The sequence below is a fragment of the Pediculus humanus genome, genomic scaffold (genome assembly GCF_000006295.1).
Source record: "Pediculus humanus corporis 1103172107665 genomic scaffold, whole genome shotgun sequence".
Taxonomy (NCBI): domain Eukaryota; kingdom Metazoa; phylum Arthropoda; class Insecta; order Psocodea; family Pediculidae; genus Pediculus; species Pediculus humanus.
The window spans coordinates 166110-174448 of record NW_002987274.1 but is presented as its reverse complement, the minus strand read 5'-3'; positions in this window follow the sequence as shown (position 1 = coordinate 174448).

The following is an 8339-nucleotide window of genomic DNA, read 5'->3' as shown; positions in this document are numbered from 1 at the left end:
CATATATTTGGCATTGATTATTGTGCCATAATTTTAAATAAAATGTCCTGAAGGAATGATAGGAATAAAAAAATTTTAAATAAAAATTATTGCATTTCCTTCAATTAATTAAAAGTGATTATTATAATTTTTGATTTATGTCAAATGGTAACCAAAATGAATTGAAATGTTATGCAATAATGAAAAATAAAATATTTTTTTTTCTTTTTAGAAAGTTTTAGTTGATATAATAGTTAATAATAATAATAATAATAAAACTTTCAACCGTTAAGATAAAATATTTTGTTTTTTTTTTAACATCTTACAGAAAGTGTTACACAATTCAAATGAGTGAACTGGCTAAATGACCACAGATTTTAATAGAAACCTTGTAGAACATTAATTATAAACACATGTTTAATTTATTACAATCATTACAATTGTTTATTTTATTGATTTTTTTTTCTTTTTTTTCAAACTGTTTCCCTTTTTTTAAAAAAAAAATAATAATAATAACAAACACTCACCATTGTTTGTAAAATTTTCATTCAAGTGTAAAAAAAAGTGTTAATGACATCACTTGGAATTAATTATGGGAAAATTAATATATCATTATTATCAATATGTATTGTTTTATCATATTTAAAAAAAAAAAAAAAAACTTGTCAGATCATTGTTTAATAAATTGAAAATAAATAAAAATTGCAAAATTTTATTTATTATTACTAAATCAATGAAAAATTGATTTTTTTTTTCTCTTATTAATAAATTCATTCATGTTGCAAGTAATTGTTTTCTTTCCTCTTTTTTTCATTGTTTATAAACAATAATGAATGAATTTAAAAAAAAAAAAATGTAAAATAATTGTTAATCAAATTTTTATTAATTAATATTTTTTTTAAAAATTTAATTGTAATAATAATAATATTGATTTTTTTTTTACAGGTAAATTTATTCAGTCATACCTACAAAAAGTGAATCAAAAAAAAAAAAAAAAAACATATTAATGAGGAAGGTACCACGAGAATTTATATTGCTTATTAATAATAATAATAATAATAATAGTACAGTACCGGCTTAAGGATTGCAATAAGACGCACATTTTTCTTTTTTCAAATTTCATTTTTATCACTCGACAGACGATATTTAAAGTAATGTATTTTATTTAAATATTATTTTTTATAAATACTTTTAAGAAAACAAAACAACAACAATTTGTTCTTACTGATTATTGATCTAAATATTTTTAATTAATTCACTACCCAACGGGTAATTTATTTAAATATTCATAATAATGATGAAATTAACTGTCAAACCACCTTTTTTTAGTAAATTTAATATATATATATACACATACGTACAGGTACATTCTACCTTCTAAAAAAATGTAGTTTATCTTAAATATGACCTTGATTAATAATAATAATAATAATAATCGATTTTTTTAGGTTGGTTAAATATTAGTTTAAAGGATTGTTCGATTGAATCGATCAGTTTTTTTTTTTTTTTATATAAAAATATTTTTAAATGTAGAGGAAGGTAAATGGAAAGTTTTTATAAATAATTAATTTTGTGAACAATAATAAAACGTTAAAGACAATTTTTTTTTTTTATAGTTTTAATTTTAAGTAAGTGCAAGTGTACACATAAAATGAATGTTTTTTTTTTTTTTTGTATAAATAATTTGTGCTGTGAAAAAATAAACTAAAATTTTTTTTTTTTGTATCGAGAAAATTAAACTCGATTGAAATTTTTAAATAAAAAAAAAAAAAAAAAAAAAGTATTATGAAATTTAACGGTTGTGCATAAAAAAAACAAAATGAAGTGCCCAGAAAAAATTATTTGGACAATTACTTATTTGTTTCTTGTTATCGGATCAGCTGGAAATATTGGAGCTCAATCTGTTAAAAAACACGAAACCGGTGAGTTTTTTTTTATATTATTATTATCATTAATTTTTTTTTTTAAATCTTAACCCCCGCTAAAAAAAAAAAAAAAAAACGAAATTTTCTTTTTAAACAACGACGTGATTTTATTTTTATTACTCTCTCTCTCTCTCTCTCTCACTCGTTCAAACCGAAATTTAAAAAAAAAAAAAAAAAAAAAAAAACTAAAATATATCATAAATTGTTTTATATTTTCAAATTTTAATATTTCGTAAAATTTATACGCACGACATAAACACGCAAGAAATAAATTATTATTATTATTATTATTATTATTATTATTATTATTATTATTATTATTATTATTATTATGAGTCGTATTAAGAACCATAAAAAATTTTTCATTATACTTATTACTATTATTGTATAAATTTAATGTTAAATTTTATCATTGCCTGATAACATTATATATATTTTTATTGATGCGTTTTCCTATATTGAATTTTTGGAAGAGGTTTAAAAATTATTACCCTGATAAGTTTTTTATTGAATTCTGTTATTTTTTTTTTTTTTATGGGAAAAATATGTCTGTTCGATTGTTAACGAGCATTATCACTTTTACTCATTATTTATTTTTTTTTATTATTATTAATTATGTAATAATAACAATGAGCAGGATTATTAATATAAACGCATAAAAGTTTTATTATCATTGGTAATAAATCTAAAAAAAAAAAGAAAAGTTTTTAATTATTACTCTCGCTCTTTTTTATTTAATTATTATATCGAATATTTATTTCGTAAATTTTTTTGTTTGTACGTATTTAAAACACCTGATAATGATGATGATAATGATAATGAATTGAAAAACGAGTTGAAAAACTAGAATTTTATTATCATCCCTTTAGGACATTTGTTTTACACGCTTAAAAAAAAAAAACGAAAAAATTTGTTACAAATCTCGAAGGTCTTAAAGACCATTTTTTTTTATAACATAGCATTATATTAGAATTTTACGAAAATTTAAGAAAAAAAACGGTTCATTTCGTGTACACGAACAAACAAAAAAAAAAAATAAAAAATAAAAAGTTTGTCCTTTAAAAAAATTAGTTAAAAAATATTTTTTTTTTAATCACATAAAAACGCGTCATGGTTCATAGTGTAAAGTTAAAAAAAAAAAAAATTTTTTTTTTTTTTAATTAGTTTGAGATTTAAATAAGATTTTTTAATTACCGTCGTAACGGTCATAATGTCGCGAGTACTTGCGAAAATTTCTAGAACTTTTCATTATAATTGAACTTAAAAGTTTTTGCCATTACATAATTCGCGAATACTTTCATCTTATTTTTATTCTATTATCATCAAACACGAATTTTTTCGTTGTTTTTTTTTTTTTTTTTAGAGCGTGTGAATCAAAATAAAGTGCGAGTTTTGGAATTATGATGTCAGGAAACGTGACTGACCTTTAAAATTATTTTTTTTTTGTTTATTAGTTTAATTATAAGGAATTTAAAAAAAAAAAAAAACGTTTTAAATATCATAAAAGTGCAAAAACTCGGGGGGGGGGGTATCGAAAAATTAATTCAAATTTATTTATAATTCAATGTTAAATATTGTTTAGCAGAAAAAATTTCATAATATTTTTTCCAAGATTCATTCGATGATGGTAGATGGAGATTATTTAAATAAAAACATTTTTTTTTTAAATTTATCACCGACGAGTTTGCCACCAAAAGAAAAAAAAAAGGCATTGACTCGATTTTTTTTTTTTTTTTATCATTTTCGCAATAATCCGATGTTACAAAATTATAAATAACGGATATCGTGTCGGGGGGCCTCGAAATATTAATCAAAATAATTTTTAGTTAAGGACAAGAAAATTTTAACACTTAATCATCCCAAAAAAAAAAAAAAAAAAACTTAATATGTTTACACCAGGGGACCTTTTAAAACGAAACGAAACTAAAAAAACCACTTAAATGTGGTCAATACGATAAATATATACAAAAAATCTTCAATTGGAAATATTCGAAAAAAAAAAAAAAAAACCGTGTGTTCGATAATAAAAACTATTATTATTATTATTATTATTATTTTATTTTAAAAAGAGAAAATCACGACGTAAATTGATTTTCTTTACAAAAAAAGAAAAAAACATAAAATAATTTCAATTTAAATCGTTATAAATTTTTTTTTATTTCGTAATAATATCGTGAATGACATAAATTTTCTACTCTCCCATTGGAAAAAAAAAAAAAAAAAATTTAAATTATTTATTTATATTAAAACACGTAAGTTTAATTTAAATAAATCGAGGAAAAAAAAAAAAAACAATTATTTACGCCCACGTGTTGACCACGTTTATAGGTATTTTTATGTGTAACAAATGTAAAAATAGTTTTTTTTATTGTTTTTTTTTTTTTAAAGCCAAATTTAATAAACACGTAGGAGCCATTTTTGTTTTAAGGTTTTTTGTTTTTTACGGCGGAACATGTACTATTAACTATTTAAAAAATTATTTACATTGAAACTGGTTAATAAATAAATTTATTAAATATAGTAAATTATTGCTATCGGGATATTGTTTTAAAAAAAAACCAAAATTTATAATTAAAAATTTTTCGTAATCAGGTGATTATCATTAAAAATTTTTCGTATTTTGGCTACTTGTCTTTTTACTAGTTTTTTTTAAAAACATAATAATAATAATAATAATAATACTTTATGAAAAAAAAAAATAAGAAAAATTAAAAATCGTTACGAACGTGACGTCAAAGCTTTTTTTTTTCGAAAGGAAAAATGTTTTTAAATTGAATTTTTTTTTTTTTTTTTTTTTGGCGGGAAATTGCAATCGTGACGAAAAAAAAAGTACCTGAACGTAGTTTTCACGAAAGTGAAATTTATAAAAAAAAAAAAGGTTTTAAAGGTTATTTCAATTAAAATTAAAAGCAAGGTTTACTTTTAAATTATACTTGCAATTATAAAAACCTAATAATTTAACATTTATCATATTTTTACTTATTATAATTAAATGTAATTAATAAGTTATAGTTATCATTAACAAATTATCACGAATTTTCATTTTTCCTCCGAAAAAAACAAACCGGGGAGAGGGAGAGAGAGAGAGAGAGGAAGGGGGGGGGAAATTGTCGCGTAAATAAAAAAAAAAAAAAATTTGGCGATCCTTGAAACGTTTTTTTTTTTTTTTTAAAATTATTATTTATCTAACGAGTAAAAAAATTTAATATTTTTCGTTTTTTTTTTTTTTATTATTAATTTGCGAAATGTCGTGCTAACTAATACTTCTTCAACAAGTTTATTATAAGAGACACTCCTTAAGAGGTATTTTTTTTTTTTTTAACATTTATTTATTTTTCTCGGTAAAAAAATTACGTAAAAGCAGGTTGTTTATAAAGATGAGGAGGTCTCGACATTGTTTTCTTTTTTTTTTTTTTTAAATTTGCAACCGTTGGTTTTTATTTTTACTTTTTTTTTATGGTTAACGGAAATCGATGAATCGTTTTGAGATGGGTTTTTTTTTTAATAATAAATTTAAAAATTTTAATAGTTTGAAAAAATAATTTTATTTATATTTAAATTAAATGAACAATCGCAAGCTTTTTTTTTAATTATCGTTAAAAAACAATAAAACATAAATAATAATTTAAAAAATGCGTGGATGGAAAAATTATAATAAAAAAAATATTATTGAACCCGAGGCTTAAATTTTAAATAATAATAATAATAATAATAATAATAATTAAGAGGTGTAGAAAAAATTCCAATCAAAAAAAAAAAAAGTATAAAAAAAAAGAGTCACGTTTAACATTGAAATATTTCAAATATAACATCAATAGGTATCAAATAAATAATTATTAAAAAATTATTATTATTATTATTATTATTATTATTATTATTATTATTATTATTAATTCGTTAAATGATATTTATAAAAAAAATTATTTTATTAATTTGTATTGATTTTTTTTTTTTTTTTTTTTTTTTTTACGCACTATTTCGAAGGGGGGGGGGGTTTAATTATTTATGGTAAATTTCATCGGGTTGCATTCTTTTAACTTGTTTTCCTTGTGTTTTATTTTCTTTTAATTTCAAATTATCGTTTGTTGTTGTTGTTGTTTTTTCAGTAAAATGTCAGGTCACTCCCTGATAAAAAAAAAAAAAAGAATCCATTTAAAAATGTAAAATAATAAAAAATAAAAAAATATAAAAAAATCCTTCGTTTTAAATTGAATGAATGTAATATAAAAAGGATTAATATTTTTCCAAGTCTTTGTTTTGAAAAGAATTTTTTTTTTTTTTTTTTTTTTTTTTTACAATAAATATTTTATTATTTTACAGTTGATTTTAAAAAACTCAAAAAAAAAAAAAATGTTTTTAATTGAAATTTTTTTATTACAACCGATTCGAATATATATATAATAATTAAGAAGCGCAAAAACAACAACAAAAACACGTGACTTTAATTTTACACACGCACACAGAAAAAAAAATTTTATGCATTTAAAATTAAATGAGTCAGTTTGCAAAATAATGTCGTAACGATTATTAATATTTAAAATAAAAAAAAAGAAAGAATTTAATTTTGTCGAGCGGACAAAAGTTGTCAAAAGTTTAAGGACAAATAAACGCGACGGACATACGAGCATACCTATATAAAAAAAAAAACTTGAGTTATGAAAAAGCGCGCGCAAAAAAATGTACAAGTTTAATGCAATCAAAAATACGTTTGAAAATATTTAAAAATTTGCCGTAGGTTTTATATATATATGGCAACCTCCACGGACACACATTAAAATTATTATGACGTTACGAAATTAAATTAATTAAATACGTTATCTCTCATTGATTTATTTAAATAATCAGGCATGAAAAAAACTTTTATGAGATTATTATTATCATTCTTATTATTTTAACAATAAAATTTTTGGGTATTCGCGATTTGAAATACCTAATCAAACCGGGTAATTTATTTATTACCATTGTTTTGTACATCTCGATGATTTTTTTTTTTTTTTTTAAATAGTTGGCGACCCTGACAATGTGGGAATCGATATCGGTCATTTAATTATACAATTAATATAATATAAATATGTGTATTAAAAAATTTCCTTTCGTTTTTTAATCGAATAAAATTTTTTTTAAATGAAGATAAATAAAAATTCAGGTTGTGTGCGTGTGCGTGTGCGTGCGTGTATGCGTGTGTGCGTGGGAATATGTTGATTTTAAAATGAAGAAGTTATAACCAAAACCGGATTGTCAAGCGTATCTCTATAAGCCTCCTCCAACAATATTCGATCAATCGATGACTCCCCTTTTTTTTTAATTGTGCATTATTTTAATATTTGTTTTCAAATGTAAAAACATGATTAAAAATATTTTAGGTACTTAAAAAAAAATTACAAGAACGATGACAGGTACAAATATTCCATCGGTACCAAATAATACCTTTTTTATCATTTTTATTTATGAGTTCGTGTCAATAGGCGTTATTATTATTATAAACTAGAAGCATATCGCATAGGCGTGATCGGACTTTCTAACGTGTGTGTGTGAAATCGAGTTGTGTGTCGAGAGTTCAAAGGGTGGTTTAATACCTCTTACATAATATAAATTATAATTGTCAAAATCTCGTTTTCAATAATAATAATAATAATTTTTTCCCTATGATAAATTAATGATTGAAAATAAAATTTTGATGATTGCCTCGAGGGCACGAGTAAGAATAACAGGTGAACATAATTAAAAAAAAAAAAACCTCCTCGGGTTTGATTTAATTTAAATAATTTTTTTTAAAGTCGATTTTATCGATAAGAAAAATAAATAAATCGAACGAATAAAATAAAAAAGTAAAAAAATTATTTTTAATTAATCAATGAATTGTTTATTTATAATAATAATTAATTGATTTACAATCTGCAATAACAAAAAACACCTTTACCATTTTTTTTTTTTAAAGGTTCATCATATTATATCAAAATTACGTAAAAAAAAAAAAAACCGGTTAAAAAATTCCCTCGACCTCATAACTAGTTTTCGGTTGGGTCAGAAACCATGACACACACATACACATACACGTTATACTGTCCTAGAACGTATATTATTTTCCTGAATGATAATATTATATACACACATTTTTTTAAATTTTATTATTTATATCAAAAAAATTATTATTATTAATAATAATTAACGGTAATGATAATAATTAAAAAAAAACAAATGAATCACGCGGCGGTCGTACATTTACATTTGATTGCGTTTAGGGGAATTTGTGACGTAGTAATGATAAGGTATCAAAATTATTTAAATGGGAGTCTCTCTCTCTCCCCGGTAATTAAATTTTAATCGTTTGAGTACATAATGAAAAAAAAAAAATTGCGTAAAATTATTTTATTTATATATACAATATGGAGTAAAAAAATCGAGTATTTTACTAGTACAAAAAAAAAAAAAAAA